This window comes from Mytilus trossulus, chromosome 13 (genome assembly GCF_036588685.1).
Source record: "Mytilus trossulus isolate FHL-02 chromosome 13, PNRI_Mtr1.1.1.hap1, whole genome shotgun sequence".
In the NCBI taxonomy this organism is placed as follows: Eukaryota; Metazoa; Mollusca; class Bivalvia; order Mytilida; family Mytilidae; genus Mytilus; species Mytilus trossulus.
In genome coordinates this window covers 8156926-8177274 of record NC_086385.1, presented here as the reverse complement: position 1 = coordinate 8177274, position 20349 = coordinate 8156926, and the positions used below count along the sequence as shown (strand labels likewise).

At 33.1% G+C, this 20349-nt stretch overlaps 1 protein-coding gene across 1 annotated transcript in view; it reads right to left on the bottom strand.

Moving 5' to 3' along the window:
- The window catches only part of LOC134694060 (collagen alpha-4(VI) chain-like), a 110656-nt gene that overhangs the window by 72897 nt on the left and 17410 nt on the right, over positions 1-20349 (bottom strand). Inside the window, exon 2 of the mRNA XM_063555056.1 lies at positions 13027-13066. The gene's annotated coding sequence lies outside the window, so the exon portion shown is untranslated. The remainder of the gene's footprint in view (positions 1-13026; positions 13067-20349) is intronic.

Here is a 20349-nt window from a genome sequence, read left to right as displayed (position 1 = left end):
GACAATACAGAGATAAGTTAGAGTGTTCCCTCCTCAAAATAAAAGAGAAAACTCGTAAAACAACAAAGGATGAACAAAAATTGTCCCCCGGATGGATAACCATCTCCTGCTAAATATACAGTGAAACCTATTTAAACCGAACCTCTTCGAGACATAAATTTTGTTCGGTTTTAGCTGATGTTCGGTTTTATCAGGTCCACAACATATAATTACATTAGATGTATGTTTCATTAAAATACGTTATTCTGATTGGCTACACTACAATTTGATAGACGGTGCTTTAGAACATGTTTGGTTTATACAGTTTTTCGGTTTAGCCAGGTTTCACTGTATTGTTTTTTAAGCAAAAAACTGTTGATATTTGGTGATGAAACGTTCGAAAAAAGATGACTGAATTGTGGTCACGAATGGCAGACTACATCCTTGGTCATTGGGATACCAAATCATTATCGCGTCAGAAATATGACATCAGAAAAAAAATAATAAAACCACCATAATGAAACTTTCAATCAATAGATTTCTTGTCCTTGTTTTGTGAGTTAAATCAATATATATTTAAGGAAACAGATGTCTAGGAATATCGCATCAATTTTAAGAGAGATATATTCCGTATCTAGATTCTGCTGGAATGTTGCTTCGTTGAACTGGAAAGTTCACAATTGGAAAATTTATATCATCTGTTTTGTAATAAAGTTTAGTTATCAACCGACACTGACTGCAAATGATAAGATACAGGTCATTGATTTTTTAAGTAGACTAAAATAGTGGTATCCTTTGTTTGAATTTAAAAAAGGAACTATTGGTTATCTGTTGCTTCTTAATGTCAAGGGGCAATGATAACAAAGCCACTAAACTTCCCTTATTGAATGATAGAAGATCTTCCATTTCGTGAAATTGAGTTAAAAAAACAATGATTACTTTATTCTGAATTCTTTTTGAGGTGAAATGAGAAACGAAATTGGCACTCTCATATCACAAGAATGTTATATCCAATGACAAAGCTGGTATTTTAAGGCATGATAACGACAAAGTTAATGCATTGATATTTATTGTGCTGAAAATGGTATTCTGGGTAACCCTTCATCACGATCGCTCATTTAAATGTTATATGAATTAACAAAACACAATTTGTTTCAGTGCAGAAAGAGCATGTTTCTTTTGATAAAATGAAAGTTGAACTGTCAAAATTATGCAAATGATGTATAGCTTTAATTGAAATTGATTTTAACTTAATAACAAGACAAGCGTGTTTATAATGTTGTTTTAAGAAAGATGAACATTGATTTATATAAACTAACTGCATGTTGCGCAAATGGAAACGATTTCTTGGCAGATTCTGAAGATCATAAACGCCAAGTTACATTAGGTTTAAAAATACCATTTAAAGGTCATTGTCGGATTACAAATCAGCACATACAGACTAATCACATAACTTTTGTTTAATTTTTATTGACATTTGTTGTTTTACAGATGCACCATACGTGGTATTACGTGTAAATCATCGCAACTTATCTAAATCGTTCTATTCAACTCCGAGTACACGCAACAAAGACGGCAGGTCTCTTGATATTCAGTCAGATACTGTAAACAACCAACTCATTTTCGCGAGCGATTTATTTTCGGGACTTTCGCGATGAGAAAATATATCGCGAATATAAATCGTTGCGAAGATAAATCGTCGCGAAGATAAATCGTCGCGAATATGTAAAACTTGGACTTATTCTCATTTAACTACATCAAACAAAGGTAAGAATCGCGAAAATAAATCGCCACGAAATGGGTTAGTAAGGGCAAAATGCGAAATAAAGTATCCGCGAAAATAAGATGGTTTACAATAATCAATTTTCAAAGTTTTTTTTTTAAACTATGAGTTCCAAGAATAGTTTTATGTTAATCTGCATCATGCTAGTGTAATCACAGTGAAGCGTTTGGAAGGAAAAGGAATGAATAAATTGCTATTACGACCATCCTCATAAGCTTCTATAAAAATGAAAAGGCTGTTACATTTGACAAAATAAATGTACTATCCACACTAATTTGTGTCCACACTTGTTACATTTGACAAAATATGAGTGTGTATAAGAGTGAGAGATATAACAAATCAAAGACTTACAAATGACAACGAGCGAAAAGACTTATTAAATGCGCTGAAGGTCATTTTTGTGTTTACAAATCAACAGAAAGTAACAAACGTTAGAGATTATGTAATAAGCTGTTAATTATATAGGTGATTGGTAGTGAGTTTAATAGGTGCAGAACAGAAAGTTTTTCATTTACTTAACAGTTGCAGATTTTAATTGAAAGACGGAGAAGATAACACAGGGCGTAATCAAAAACCGGAAGTCGATGAAAAGCAGACGTACCATGGCATAAAAGAAAAACGACAGAAAATCTTCAAAACACTATAAGGAAATAATCGAACCCATCCAAAACTGACTAGTTTCTAAATTTGAATAGGGTCAACTTCCTCATCATTTTTTTCACATCCAGGGCCAATTTTACCATAATTTATTTCACACAAGGGTAAATGTCCTTTGAAGGAATGTATGTCATAATAGCGCCAATCTCTACCGAATTTCTTAAACAGCAGTTGCAATTGATGATATAATATAAACTCTTGAGAATACGGATTCTATCGGGTTTTGACATCTTTCATATCAGTACAGATGCACTGACAACTGAGCTGATGCTACCGTTGAACTCCAGTCTTCTATGTATCAAATGTTTTGTAGATTTGTGGTATGATTCCCAAAGAGACAACTCTCCACAAGAGACCAAATGACAAAGAAATTAACAGCTATAGGTCACTGTACGGCCTTCAACAATGAGCTAAACCAATACCGAATAGTCAGCTATTAAAGCCCAAATGTAAAAAATTCAAACGAGAAAACTACCGGCGTTATTAATGTTCAAACAAATGAACAAAAACAAATATATAACACAGCAACAAACGACAACCACTGAATACAGGCTCCTGACTTGGGACAGGCACATACATACAGAATGTGGCGGGGCTTAACACGTTAGCGGGATCCAAATCATCACCTCACCTAGGAAAGTGGTGTAATAGTACAACATAAGAACGAACTATAAAAATCAGTTGAAAAAGGCTTAACTCATCTGATGGATACAAATAGAAATACATATAACAAAAACATAGAGTGGACGTGGCCGGGTACTTGTACCTCCCAACAACAAAAAGACACTAAGTACAAATCTAAGAGTGCTCGCAGTTACTGACAGCTAGTTCAAAGCCAATAACAACTGCTAGTAATTAATAAATCATGCATCTGTCCTGGGTTTTTTTCTTTGTGTTCGTGGTATTGTATGTCTCACTTCGACTCTCCTTTTTTCCCAATGGTATCTTATTTCTTGTTTATCTTCTATAACTTAAAATGATTACAATTTCAATTTCTATTTAGAGTCAGCTGTTGGAATACTTTGAGATTTTTGCAGTAGCATTCCTTTTCGCAATTGCATAAATATTATGTAATACATTACTAGATATTTGTTCTAATTACGTAATGCATCATAGTTAATGTCTTGTTACCTTTATTCCAACCACAAAGATCACAAAGAATAAACTAAAGCATGTTTTGTAATCATTTGCATTTAAAGAGCTACTACATGTACAGTGAAACCTGTTTAAACCGATTCTCTTCGGAACTGAAGATTTTGTTCGGTTTTGGCCGATGTTCAGTTTTATCAGGTTCACAACGCATACAATTTGATATGACGGTACTGAAGAACATGTTTGGTTTAGACAGGTTTTCGGTTTATACAGGATTCGGTTTAGCCAGGTTTCACTGTATAACAAAACTAATGGATATCAGACGTTTCATTGACATTCTTTTGTTTATGCAAAACTGGAAATTCCACTAGAAATTCCAAATATACATGTAACTCTTAATGAATAAAGTTAAAAGTAAATATAAAAGTAAGAAAATGCATTGCCAATGGGAGCAAATGAAGTCGAAAGAAGCAACAATTGGGACCTCACCGAATGGCCTTCAACCATGAGCAAAACCAATACCGAAGAGCAAGCTCGTGAAATGCCGTCAAATGACAAATGCAAAACAGTTCAAACAAAAAAACGCCTGATTCATGTAAAAAACAGTAAACCAAAAACAAATCTGATATTCAATAACAAACGACATCCTCTGAATTTCAGATTTCTAACTCAGAATAGGCATATATAAAATGTGACGGGTTAACACATGTTTGTGGACGCCCAAACCTTCACTAACCTATGATAAAGATGGAGCAACATATCATATTAAAGAAAACAGTTTGATTGCCAATGAGACAACTCTCCACTTAAGGCAAGAGGAAAGAAGTGTGCACAATTACAGGTCACCATACAGCCTTCAATAGTAGGAAACCCATAACGAATATTTAGCCTTAATTGGTCATAAACGCATTGATAGCTATATATGAGACAGTTTGTCTATGATATGCTAGGAAAAGAATGGTTCGCTATTATTTTTTTTAGATGTACATGTATAAACATACAAATGTAACTGTCTGACTAAATCGTTTTTCAGAGATTAAGATGGATCCAAGCGTCAAAGGATTACGATTATTCATCGATTATGCCTTTTCGCGCCTTCCAAGCCATGCCTTTCCAATTCAAATCGAGCTTAAGAAATATCACATGTATCATACAAAAATCCTCAAGAACCATTACACACACCCTAAAGTTGAATAGTTGTTCTATAACTACGAAAACAAGCAGCTTAACGTCTACGATTGCCTATCCTGTGGTATCACGACGTGATCTTCACGCAGATAAATAGTCTATCCTGCAATATCGCGTAATCTTTACACAGATAAATAATCATAGTATACTCGTAAACAATAATAATTAGTGTAGATACAACAGATTTGTTGTCTGATAAGTTAGAATAATAGAGATCTGGTATATTATATAGCAAAAGATTAACATCTTTATTCTGTAAAACATTTGTAAGACGGTATAATTTAGAGAACAACAGGTGCAGCTTTACAGACACTAATAAATGCATTACACGTGCGTGGGATGGGAAAGGACATATCTGTGGAATGGACCAATAAAGTTATGGAAACCTTTTTTCCCATCATTATATTATGCTTGAAAAAATGTCTCTTGATAATAAAAAAAAAAAAAGAACAATTAAGTCGTTACACGTACATATTTTACTAAAATGGGACACTATACATTTATTTCCCGTGCCTGAGGGAAATATGAAAAATTGTTCAATGACACGTGGGATATTCTCAACCAATCAGATATTGATTAAACTATCAATATGTATAAACAGTGGAATAATATAAAATATATCACTTCCAAGTTGACTTCTTTTTAATCGTTCTGAGCATAAATGAAATATTCGTCACTGGACAGTATAAGTATAAAAGTATGTACACCTAAGGTGTAGTTTTGGATTATAGCTCTTCATCTTTTATATAAGCTTTGGATTTCAAATATTTTAGCCACGAGCATCACTGAAGAGACATGTATTGTCGAAATGCGCATCTGGTGCAAGAAAATTGGTACCGTTAATTTTATTATTGCAACAAAGTATGCAATTAGAATTAGATACTCTGAATTTATCATGCTTTTCCTTTACATATGATCAAATCGCTGAAAGACCCCCTCCTAAATTATTACTAACTATCATACTGAATTAACAATATATAACGCCTTAAAAAATATAGAATATAAAGCCAATTTTTAATTTCCTAAAGGTAAAATCTATCAAACTGTATGTCTTTCTTTTAACTGCTGGTTAAAAAGATGAGCTCGCTTTCAGCGACTGTATTATGATTTTGTTTATGACTTTGTGGTTTTGTTATCGGTATTTCCTTTATTTGAAAATTAAGTGCTCTTCATGTACAACCACATTTATATCAACAGCAGACTCACAAACACAGAGGGGATGTTATCCACACCCAATGTTTTCAATTTTATTACTAATTATAGAAAGAAAGGCATAAAAAAACAATAAAATGTTAATTGCAAATTAAATTCTTTCTGCAGCAAAACATCGCAGAAATTTATCAAGTTAAAGGAGAGATAGGTATCTGATCTTAATCAACCTATCAATGAGACACGACAGGTGCCCTAACCACAAATATTTAGAATAGGTAAAAACGCAACTGGTATAATACATTGCAAAGTATAGAAGATACTCTTGATGGCGTTAGTCTGAGGAGTATATATAACTCACACTATGATATTATAATATGTCTAGCTCTAAATCATTCCGAATCTATAAAAAGTCTATCAAATACCGGTATATATGCTACAAGTAACATAAGGACGAAATCTTTAAAAACACAACCACTCTACCGTTCCTGAATTAGATTTGATTTCTGTGTTTTAATGCCCCTTTTAAGCACCGCATTAATGCTATTTCAAAGTGACTAGCGTTCTTATTTCATGTTATGGTATATTGTTTTTATTTCATTATTATAACAAAGTATGAAATTTAAACTGAATTAATACAAATAGAAAGTAAAGAACTGGTCATGTCATTTTCAATTATATTTGAATATCAATTTGCATGATGGATTGATTCGCCACTTTCACAAAATATATGTTTTGAATTCAATGCCCTTTTGGTGTGTTACGCCCGCCTCTCTTTCACAACTGTAGGCTGCTTTCTTTTTAAAATTAGGGAAAGCCGGAGAACAACTGACCTTCGACAGAAATTAACCATGCGGCAATTCTAGATCGAGACCCCCACTGTTTAGTAAAATAACATCGTCTAGAAATAGAAACAATTCGGTAGAAGGTTCTTCGCGTCTTACATAATTTGTCTTTACCTTGAATTTTTACATTGTTTACAGTAACCAACATTTGAAATCATAAATACATTTACGAACCAGATTAAACAACCGTTGATCGGTCAAAAGCGAAAATTATCCTTAGTCTCGAAGAGGTTCGGTTTAAAAAGGCTTCACTATATATTGTTATCACTTAACCAACTTTAACATGTGTTGAAGAACGAATTATTATCAATCGATTATGCTGTTTAATTGCCGATTTAACTTCTTCACACAATTATTATTTATGAATCGGGTATCCATCATACTTGTACGAGATATTCAAAAGACGTCACAAAATTCACGCTTCATTAAAATTCAGGATTTTTTCTTATTAGCTTCACTTGAAATTTGAGCTCAGAAGGTTGATATGAAAATTTCTTCTTAGTTCTGCTTGAGTGGAAAATAAGAGATATGCAGGTTAAATTTCAACATTACAGCAACCCAACATCACAAAAAAAAACCAGTTTGATGTCAACATTTGATGTTACTGTATAAATTGCAAAGCAATTACAGTTAACTAATACATAATGTATGAATAAATTGTGAACACATTTAACAGAGACTACCAGCCATCTGCAATGAACATTAAACTCTACACAGGACCCCCAAAAGAAACCCAAGCAGATGCGATTCCATGATACCTCTATTTTGAACACTGTGGATTGATGTCGTATGAGATTGTTTTCCAGTCTATTTTCAGGTGCGGATCCAGGGGGTGGGGTGGGTGGGGGGGGGGGGGGTTCCAGGGGTTGGACCCCCTTTTTTGTACGATCAATGCATTTGAATAGGGACATGAGGTTGGGAGCCCCCTTTTTATCCTGGGTTTGGAACCCCCTTTTAAAATGGCTGGTATCGCCCCTGATTTTCATAATTATAAATTGACTGTTTACAAAACAGATTTTTTTTCGAAGAACCAAGGATCCCAGGAATAGATTTCATTGGCTGCATTTGACAAAACTTTAGGAATTTATGTCCGCAGTGCTATTGATAATTCAAGTTCCATCATTTGGTCTTCTAATTGTTTATTTTTTTTATTTTAACGTCACCTCCCAGGTGAGTCTTTTATAAACGAAACACGCGGCTGGCGTACCAAATCTGAATCCTGGTATCCATTATGATAAGTTTACTGTAAATTCAGAAATTATTGCGTGCTATTAGTGCGATTTTGTAATTTTAGACTTAAATGCGATTTTAAATTTTACGATTTTGGGGAAAATCCTGCTTAATTCATATCAAATATTCTAAAATGCGAGTTTAAATTATTACGTTTACAACTCCGTCGCAATTTTCGCAATAATAAAAAAAACCTCGCATTAATTTCTGAATTTACTTTGCTGTTGATACATTTCATTGTTTGAAGAATGCGTTTCCCCTCTGAAGTGGGTTCATTGACCAGGTTATAGCATATAATCATAATCAATGGCTTATGCAGTCGGTGATAAAAATGAGATAATATCTACCAATCACACACGAAGTTATAGAGAGAGCAATGACCACAACGTAATAAATATTAACCAATCAAAAGAAAGGTTAAAGAGAGTGCAATGGCCATGCTATGCGTATTTCCAAAACAAACACAAAAAAAATAATTACTGACAATTGAATCTGAACAAAATGTTATTATTTTTCAAATTAAATATAAGGTAACTGGTTTTATTTATTTGTAATAAATACAAACAGCAGGAGCGTTGCTAATTATATAAATACTGACACAAGTGACACACATAAACGTGTATACATACTCCGTTTATACGATTCCAAGGACGGATATAGTAAAAAAAAAAACATAATTTAAATCGAATAGTTTCTATATTAGATTATTCATGACCTATGATTAAATCGTATTTGTAACAATTTTTGTTAAAATGCTAACTGGTGTGAATTGAATTCGAAATGGAAACTGGCTTTACAACTTGGTACTTTTTTTTTAAAGAATTTCAGATTAACTTTGTATGAGGGAGGTTAAGCCTGCAGTTGACACATTTATACCATATAGAATCATATTCAAAACAGTGTGGTTGTAGCCATTGATTGACGACCTAAATTATCTCATTGACTGGGACAGATTAGGTGAACATTTGTCTGTAACGACCACTGCTCACTACTTACTTATTATAGAATTTAAACTGTGAGGTTACCAAAGGTTCTTAACGCCTTTAATAATAAAATAATTCGAAAAATTAATCAGGAATAAACTTTATGTTTTGATTTCTATTATTGATATAAATCAAAACATCGTATTATTCCTGATTAGTTTTTCGAATTACTTTATTTAGGTGTTGAGAACCTTTTGTGACCTCATAGTTTAAATGTCTTTAACAAGTACATAGTGTGCAGTGGTCGTTACAGACAAACGTTCACATAATCTGCCCCAGTCAATGGGATAATTTAGGTTGTCAATCAATGGCCACAGCCACACTGTTTTGAATATGATTCTATGTTATACCCTCACTACTCACACTCTCTAATGGTATTGCCTTATGCCCTCTGAAATCTACGAATATCTATTTAGTGAACAAATGTATGAATTTCGGATCATTATGCACTTTGTATGAGGGAGATTAAGTCATACATGTACGTGCAGTTATATATCACATTTACGCCCTTACTACTCACAAACTCTATTGGTATTTCCTTATGTCCCCTTAAAACTACGAAAATCTATTAAATGAAAAATATATAACTGGAAACATGTCACATTTCAATACAATATAAAAAAAAAGACGAGATATGTTTTTCATGAGATTGATTTCAATAAACACTTAAAAACTTGAGGCACTCCAACCAGAGCCTGAAGTATCGATTAGCCAAGCATATTAAACAAACAAAAACACTATATCGTGTTAAACATTCTCATTATCAATAACTTCACCGAATTCTGCTATGCTTTAAATGTGTAAATAATCATCAATAATTTAAATACAGTTTCATAATATATTTCAAACGGTTCATTTTGGACGTTCGCTTGTCACGTTTTGGATTTTTTGTCAGATTGCAAAATCCTCTGGTTTTATCCATTTGAATGCCTTAAAAAAAATGCCACTTGACCCCCATTTTTCATTCTATAACTGTTTTATAAGTATAATTTTAAGCCATCTGTGAAAGTATTATAAAATCTTTTATTATTTTTTAATAGTATTTGAAAACTTTAACTTGTCAATGATAAAGCTATGAAAAACCGAAATTTCAATGGCTTAAAGTTTAACCCCTATCAATATATATATATATACTAGTTTTATGAAAAGCTTGTTATTTTGAAACTGAGTAGAGAACTTCCTTAAGTTCAATGAAGTTATTTACTTTAGCCATAATCATGATCAGCATTCGTAAAAATATAATTTGTCATGATGCTAACCATATATTTTTTTTGAGAGAACGACATTGATGTTAACAAGAACTATCTTTAAAAAAGATATCCGACGTATTTAAATTTGAGTATATGTTTAAAACTATCATTTCGATAACCTTCAGAAGCACAAAGATACCATTTAAATAACGTTTTCTCTGTTTGTGTTCAGTATTCTCGGTCCTCGTATCTTTCTGTTTACATTCACCAAAACCCCGCGGAATTCTCACATTCGTAGGTGCGTTCTAAAAGTCATGTACGTTCGTACAACAAAGTTTACATTAAAAATTATATGATTGTCCCGAATAAACAGCTGTCACGGATGCAAAGACCTATTGGAGAAACAATTAGTTAAATAAAAATATAAATCTTTGTAAGATCTAGTTCAAATATTTATAGTTTTTCACTTGCTTTCCATCACGATATAATTAACGAGACGTTTTTTCAAACACAACCAAATCACCCACCATGACAGCATTTTGTCCAATCACAGAAAGGATTTTCGAGCATGCGTATTCTGTTGCCTTAGTTAAGCGTCCTGAAGTTCAAAGGGCACAAACCGAAACTATGCCGACTACGTCGGAAAAACGTAGTGGTTGTCGTTGGTTGTCGTCAGTCATAATTCGCATTCGTCTCAACTCGGCCGAATTCGGAGAGTAGCTACCGATGATTGCCGAATGTCATAATTCGCCATCTGGGAATCAAATGCAGTATTATAGGTAAAACAAACAAAAAAATAAAGTGTACACCAAAACGTTGCGATTGGTTAAAAACATTCTAAAAAATGCCCTGGCAAAAAATAACAAACGACAAAAAAAAACAGTATTTATAAAAAACAATATAGAAAAATGAAGGACTGCAAAAAGATTGACCAATAATGTAAAAGTGTTGAGTTGATTTTTCATCGGATGATAAACTTTCTCAATGATATCTATTTACGTAGTGCAAAAAGCGATGAGATAACAGCATACAGATATATGTTCAAGAAAAGTTGGTTTATACTAACAAAATCTTTTATCAAAACAAATTTAAACCTGCAGTTAATAAACAAGATTAATTTTTTTCCGACTTTATCTGTATCTTAAAACAATGCGGTATAAAACAGATGTGTTATACAACAAATAAAAAAATTCAATTAGCAAACAAGATCTGTATTGATACGCATTTTTATTATAAGTTTGAGTGAACCCGTCTGCAGCAGCAGTTATCATCAGTTTAATTAAGATGGTTGTCTTAAGGGCGTTTTGATGATTTCATAATGATGAAAAGTCGCAGGGGCGGATCCAGCCATTTTAAAAAGGGGGGTTCCTAACCCAGGACAAAGGGGGGGGGGGGGTTCCAATTACATGTCCCCATTCAAATGCATTGATCGTCCACAAAAAAGGGGGGTTCCAACCCCCGGAACCCCTCCCCCCCCTCTGGATCCGCGCCTGAGTCGATAAATGCTACTTAAAAAGACAAAAACATGGCTGGCACCGTCTTATATTGTTCTAAAACTGTTCGTATGGATTCTTAACTTATTTTAAAAGCCAACATATTTGAACAATCCGATGAGTGTCGTACTAGGCGTTTCAATGTTGTCATAAGGATTAAAAGTCAACGAATCTATATGATGAGATGAAAAACATGGCTCTTGCTAGCACTATCTGTTTTGTTCAATTGCAGTTCTAACTATGCACCTGGTACCCAGTCACAGCACAGTAGGGTAAATAGAACCTGCTCCCATGTGACACCGATCAGTTGCTCCTGAATGTAAATACAAACGTTTCTAATTGATGACCATAATATTAATTCTCCACATGAAATTAAACTAGATGTAGTTTTTCTTTTTTAAATAAGCTCAGGGGAAACTATTTCAAGTTAAAATACTAGTATATTCATAGGGATATATAAACAACTTTACATGATAAAGTTGGTGTACTCCAAATATTGGAGGAAGATACAGACGAAAGAAGGTCACAGTGCAACAAAGCATACCAACCACCAAAATCAAACGTCTCTCAGACGGTCGACTAAATTTTAAATTAAGACCGACAACAGCAAATGGTTAAGGTAACGTGGCTTGATGCATGAACAAAAGGCGATGGTGAGTGTTATGAACGCAAATGCTCCCTTTTTTAACCTTTTTATACCATTTTGCTTGAAAGTAATACACACAGACAAAAAAGAAACGTGTACGATCCAGCTAGCCTTCAAACTGTTTAACATATGTATAACTCGTTATGACTTTATAGATAAAACTGAAATTGAGTGAAGGACATTACAAGTATATAACGTGCCAATTTTACAGTTATACAATAAATTATATATCAATCCAGCAGGTGCGAGTTCTGATGTCTGTACATTGTAACTCAAGTTATGCACAATTTGTCATCCGACGTAAACTGGCGTGTTTTCAAAATTGCGGATATTTTTTACTTAAGGAGGTTCGCTACTCAGTTTCAAAATAACAAGCTTTTCATAAAAATAACAAGCTTTTCATAACACTAGCATACATATTGATAGGGGACTAATAAAGGAACCAAAAGAGCAAAAATAAAACATCTACTTAGGTCAATATGCCGTGAAGTTGTTTTCGAGATATAGGCGATTGAAATTTTGGAAGGAAAATTTTCTCTCTTAATTTTTCATACCTTTATCATTGACAAGTTTAAGTTCTCAAACACTAACAACGATTTTATCAGACTTTAACAGATGGCTTATAATGATACATGTTATAGATTTAGAAAAAGAAAAATGGGGTTCAATGGGAAAAATTATAAAGGCAGTCATATGGATAAAATCTGAGGATTCCGAAAAACTGATGAAAATCACAAAACATGACAAGCGAACATCCTAAATATCAAACTAATAATGTTAAAGTAACTTACCCAGACTTTGCTGGTTTCTGCCAATCTGGGAATCAATTTCAACAAGAGTAAAAAACGTTGTCAGACAACAATATGGTAAATAAGATAGAGTTGAAAAAAGACTACAACAAAAACAATGCAACAATTGTAACAAATATAGACCTTTTAAAATGATGTACTTAGGTGGGGTTTTGGAATATGTGTCAAATGTTCGGATTCCTTGGTGTTTTTCCATAAAATACTATGTAAAATATTTTGCACCATAACACCCATTTATTTTTTCATATAAGACTTAATAGCTAATGAAAGTTCATTTACCAAAATTTTAGAAGATTCTTGATTTTCTTTCTTTTGTTTTGAGACCCAAATAATACCAATGCAAATATAAGGTAAAAGTCCGAGTCAGCCTTTTCCCGCCATATTTTAAATCGCAAATATCTCGAAAAGGAGGTCCATGAACTATCAATATTTTTTGTTATCCTTAATTGATGCTCTACCAGCTTATAGTATCAATTTTCATTTCTTAATTTCTTAATTTTTACCTAACCTCACCTAAGTACATCCTTAAGATTATGATCGCACAATGAAGCCAACCAAATATCCTAGTCGTAAATTTGGTACACACGATAGAGAGTACTATGCATGATCAATAAAAACAATTCGGACAAACAATAAAAAAAACGGCATTGGATTCAGGAGACGTGGTTGATAAGAAAATTATCATACAATCTTTGCTCATCGTTATCTCCATTTTTCTTGCTAATACTGTGTAAAGTAATTGCTAGTGTTTATATTGATATAAGTAAGTCCTAGATCTTCTACGTTTATATTTTTGTAACAAATTTAATTGCATTGCTAGAAAAGTAAATAAATATCTAGAGATGCGTCAATTATATAATTATTATTAGTGAAGGACTTCGTAAGTGCCATCATAAGAGAAGTCATTCTCATACATAACTTCTTTGTGATATTTTAGTAAGCTATAAGTATTTTAATCAAAAGTTCTATTTTTGTTGCAAATGACACTCATCTCAAGGTTTTAGTTCAAAAACAAGTCATTATGCACTTTTCGTACATGTTAATTTGACATCGTTTATTTGCCTTAATTATTGCCATATATACATTTATTGCTACGCCAAATAGATTTGCTGATTTTCGGACTTCTTGGCTCCAAAAATATCACAAAGACGGCTTTTAAACGGCTTTTATCTTTGTTTTTCCGTATTTTTAATTTCTCTTGGATTCCCAAATTTTCGTATGATCTGGTACCTTAATTTGATATGGTTACGTGAAGCAAAGTTAAGATGACTGGTAACTAGCTTTTAATGGAGAGAAATATGCATTCGAATGTTATACGTTATAGGATAGAACCTTATTATAGATTCCTGCAACATTGAAGTTGGCTTTCTCTTGGCCATTTGGGTTAAACAAAAAATATAACATGTAATAACAGAAAATATTGGACAGTAAAAAAAGTCCACATCAACCACCAACAACTGAATCCTCCTAGAAAATAGACGAACAACAACGAAAACATATGCGGTATAGGCTTTGCTCATTGTTGAAGGCCGTACGGTGACCAATAGTTGTTTGTGTCATTTTGGTCTCTTGTGGAGAGTTCTCTCTTTGGCAACCATACCACATGATCTTTTTGTATATGATCCAGATAACTTGGAATGAAACAAACGCAAAAAAATAATGGGACTTTCTAAAAACAATGTTGCTTTTTTAAATAGTTTTTAATATAAATTATATTTCCATCGCCTTTCTGAAACAAAATATATTTCTCAAGTAATTTAAAATCGAACACTCCACTCCCCCTCCCCCTACAAAACAAAACCCACCAAAACAAATGGTCAGAGCCAAATATAAATACTATTATGCAAGCTTCATGCACTCAAACATTCATCAAGTTCAATGTCAAAAAGGTGTATGACGATATATACTTTTGAATGTACTTAAAATATTATACCTTGAAAATATGTGGTCTTATTTCAGTCCAAATAAATACTTTTAAAATATTTGATACTTTAAAATGTGACGTACTTTAATTTTTGTATTTCCGGAGTTATTAATTACAATTGCTTAAAATATGATACCTCTTAGCATAAGTTTTACTAGTTATTATTACAGAAGAATATTTGCATCTGTCAAATCAGTTCTCCTCCCTACCCCACCCACCCCTTTAAGTTTTAATTTCGTTCCTGTTTTACCAACCTCATTAATTATTAGCTATAAATGTTTTACAACGTGTTTAAATATTATACTATTATTTAAAATTGAAAGCTCGTTATCAAAGGGATAAAAATACCTACCATTGCAAAAAGAACAAGAGGAGTCAGCACCTGTCATTATTTTTTCCTAATAAAATGGATTCAATGCAACAAGATTACTTAGTGAAAACTTGAGGTTGGTGCAGATCTTGACAGATTTTCTCTATATATCTATTATAGTTTCAAGATCATATACAGTTAAAGGCATTTTATCCGTAGGTTCTATTGCTAGTCCTGTAGTGTAGTGGTTCGCGCATAGGATTACAATCACAAAGTTTTCTGGGGAGAAAAATTATAGGGACTTAATTTTCGGCTGTCCCTCGACACCAGTTACGAGTATGGTCTTGATAAACGATGATAGTCCACTGGAAGGGGATGATAAATGGCTGACCTGTGTTAAGAGATAGCAATATCTCTTGTACGTTAAAGACACCCTTGTAGATTCCAAAAAGAACAGGCTAAAGCAGCTACAAGGCAGCACTCGCACATGCAAAGTGGAGAGGGGTTATTATAAGTTGTAATAACTTGTTTCCCAATCTACTATAAATAAAAATACTTTTCTACATTGGCTAGAGGTATAGGGGGAGGGTTGAGATCTCACAAACATGTTTAACCCCGCCGCATTTTTGCGCCTGTCCCAAGTCAGGAGCCTCTGGCCTTTGTTAGTCTTGTATTATTTTAATTTTAGTTTCTTGTGTACAATTTGGAAATTAGTATGGCGTTCATTATCACTGAACTAGTATATATTTGTTTAGGGGCCAGTTGAAGTTTTTATGGTCGGGTTGTTGTCTCTTTGGCACATTCCCCATTTCCATTCTCAATTTTATGTTTAAACTAAACTATTGCTTGTCATGGCGGCCATGCTTGTTGTCTGACCAGGAAAACATAAATGTTCTACTGCATACCCTTGATAATTGGTTTATGTATGTGCCTGTGCCAAGTCAGGAGCCTGTAATTCAGTGGCTGTTGTTTGTTTATATGTTACATATTTGTTTTTCGTTCATTTTTTAATATATAAATAAGGCCGTTAGTTTTCTCGTTTGAATTATTTTACATTTTCATTTCGGGGCCTTTCATAGCTGATGTGCGGTATGGGTTTTGCTCATTGTTGAAGGCCGTACAGTGACCTATAGTTGTTAATGTCTGTGTCATTTTGGTCTCTTGTGGACAGTTGTCTCATTGGCAATCATACCACTTCTTCTTTTTTATATTAGTTTCAACGGAGAAGATCAATTAATAAAGTTTAGGACGGCGACGGACTGCAATTTATAACAATACCTTAAATGGCCACATCGGCCTAGGTGAGCTTAAAAATATGAACAAAACAAGCAATCGCTCACAAAACATTTTAGTTCATTTGCCTATTGTTTTGTTTCGATTTTCTTTCTTTTTTTCTTCTTCTTCTTATTTTTAGGGAGAGTCCGATCGTTTGTTTATATAAAAAGAAGATGTGGTATAATAGCCAATGATATGGTTTACAAGTGACAAAATGACACAGAATTAACAACTATACGTCACCATACGGCCTTCAACAATGAGTAAACCCCTTACCGCACAGTCAGCTATAACTTGAACGACCCGAAATTACACATGTAAAACACATTCAAACGAGAAAACTAACGCCCATATGTATGTAAAAAATAATGAACGAAAAACATATATGAATGTAGAACAGCAACAAATGACAACCACTGAATTACAGACTCCAAGCTAGGGAGTTCGCTTCTCAGTTTCAAAGTAATTAACTTTTCAAAACACTAGTTTATATAGATAGGGGATTAATAAAGGAATCCAAAGAGCAAAAAAATATATAGGTCACCGTGCTTGTTTTCAAGATATTAGCCATTGAAATTTTTTAGGGGAAATATTCTCTCTTGACTTTTCATAGCTTTATCATTGACAAATTAAAGTTCTCAAAAACTGTTAAAAAGTAATTAAAAGTGTATAAGACTTTAACAGATAGCTTATCATTATACATGTAAAAGATTTACAAAAGGGGAAAATGGGGGTCACCGGGCAAATTTTTCAAGGCATTCAAATGGATAAAACCAGAGGATTCCGAAAATCTGACAAAAAATCTGAAACATGACAAGCCAGCTTCCTTAACACTTTTTTTAAAGAAGCCCAAAGGGTATTGCCCTCAAAACATGTGTTCCTCTATTTTTAGTTTTTCAAAGCTAATACTTGTCACAATTCATTCAACTCTTTGCAATTACACAGCTTGAAAATATTCTTACATTCATCATTGTGTATTTTTATAATTGTTTGCATGCTTTTTCCATGCAATATTACGTTAGTTGACCGCAAACTTTTGTAAATTAGAAAAACATCGTTGTTCATGGCGACTATAATGTGTCTGAAACAAAACATAATAATAAATCAAACATTATATGTCTATGTGTAATTCTGTGGTTTCATGAAAAAAAATGGAAAACACATGAAGAAATTACTCGTGAGAAAAAGTGGTATTTGCAAATTGAGTTATTTATTACACATGTCAATATATTTATTTATAAAAGATTTATAATGTCTGAATATATTGGTATTTTTACTGATATAATTTCAACCGAAAGACCCATATTTCTGCTGTCGTTTGCTCTATTTATTAATAATTTAATTTTGAATGTAACGCGTCTTTTGATTGGCTGACGTTATTTTGTTATCAGCCCATAGGCATAATTTAGTCATGTGACCGTGACGTCATCAACGTTTTTTCATGGTTTTCTACGGTTTGAAATGGAATTTAGAATTAAATTATAAGAAATGACTGTAATATTCTTTCTGTCTATTCGAAATAACATAAAAAATGTGGTGCACACTGTTGAATAACCTGCTACGCCGCGTTACTCAGTGTGCACTACATTTTTTTTGTTATTTCTTCATAGACAGAAAAAATATTACAGTCATTCCTTAAGTAGAAAATGCGATGTTTTGTGCTGACTATAATAATCAGTTGCATATTGACTCTGAGGAAATTGAACCTTTTCCAAAATCACTCATATTAATCAAAATAAAGAATAAAACAGTAATAAAAATTTCTGAAAGATTTTTCATTCATATGGAATTTTGATACCTATGACAGGAGTTTGTTTTATTTAAAAATTGAATGCTGCTTTTTGTAAATTTATTGGGGTGTAAAAGCGTTGACCGAAGTACATTTTGTATGAAGCGCGGAAGCGCTTCATACTAAAAATGTGCGCACGGTCAACGCTTTTACAACCCTATAAAGTTACAAAAAGAAGCATTCAATACTTATAATTACATTTTTTAGCTAGGATCATGAAAACACGATTTTTATCAAGTTTTCATTTAATTCACCTGTGCACTTTATTGTGGGACCTCGTGTCATCATGAATGATACATTTTATTGTCTAATGCAATTGTTTCAGGAATAGCACGTGAAGTGCAGTTAGCCAATCAGAATAACGTATTATAATGAAACATACATCTAATGTAATTATTCGCAATTGTTAAACAAAATATTACTTAGTGTTGTGTCTTGTTGGGTTGATGTTTACATGGCGTATATACCGTATTTGCTTTTACTTATAACTTTGATGCCTAATTCAAGTTTACACAAAAAATACCTAAGCACAGGCACTTCAGTGTCGCAGAATTTATTCCCCTATGTACCTTAGTTATATTGAGGTATATAGGAAAACATATTCTAAGACAAGTGCATGTGTACCTAGTATGTCTGATATTTACTACTTGACTGATATAAAACTATAAGCAATAAATATTCAACACCTCTCCAAGTACAGTTTGATAACGTTTTGGTGAATCTAACTTAATTTCAGATAGGAATTCCTAGTGCTCTTATGCTGTGCTGTACGACTACTGTCACAGGTTAAGCGTTTACAAACTAGTTTAACCCGCCTTATTTGTCTTTAGTTCAGTAGTTGTCTTTGATTCTTGTCTGTCATATTTAGTTTTCGTAAATTGATTTGTTATAAATTAGGCTGTTATTTTCCCTACTGAATAGTTTCAAATGTTTCATGTCGGGGCCTTTAATAGTTGACTATGTATGGGGTTTGCTTACTGCTGAAGGCGTTTCAATTGCCTATGATTGATTGCTTTAATTCATCAAATTCATTTGAACTTTGGTGGATAGTTGTCTTATTGGCAATCATACCATATCTCCTTTTTTATATCAGTTATTATTTTACACAAGTTCGATCGAGTTCGATTTCATATAGAAAATCTGTGCCAGGCAGTCATAACTCATTACATTTGACCTTGAGAAAAAAAATATCGAGGTCATATCTTTTTTTCTGATTCTCGGTTTCGCTGTCTCATTGACGTACATGCATACTCTACATTTACTTTTACTCTTATATAATTGGTTAAAATAACACGATGCATTTCAATTATAGAATTTTTTATATCAATAGCAGCCAATTTGTAATCACCAAACCGTTAAGAAATCTCTTGTGATTAAAGATCACCCCATGACAGCGTTAAAAACTCCTGCTAAAGTTATCAATTTGCAAATGAAGACAATCATTCGTAAATCTTGTTTTAATTATGCACCCAGGGGTTCAACGTTTCATTCATTTGACGGCAATTTTGCTGAGTCGGCATATTTACGTTCATGCAAATTGAGTTCTTTCTTATCATTTTTTTTGGCAAACCTATTATATTATATTTATCGTTTCGACTGAGCGCTCTAGTGGAAACTGTTACAATTATATAGGATTTTGCCAACGTAATGATACGTCACATAAGAATTTCGTCATATAATTGAGGTTGAATATTTTCTTTGTGTAACGAAAGACGTATCATTTTCAAAAAGGATATTGAAAGTCATACATGATAATGCTTTAAGAATTACCAAAAATATCGGTCAGCATAACAGACAACACGAACCATTAACATAGGACACCTCAGAGAATACAAAAAAACCTCAAGGCGAACAAATAAAAATCAGCGAATAACATTGGCCAGCCAATCCAGGGGGTTCTGGTAGTTCCTATTTTCTTGCGATCAATGCTTGTGAATAGGGGCAAATGGTTAAAAATGTTCAAAATGGCTTTATCCGCCCAGGACCTACACATGGTCTAGATAGTCG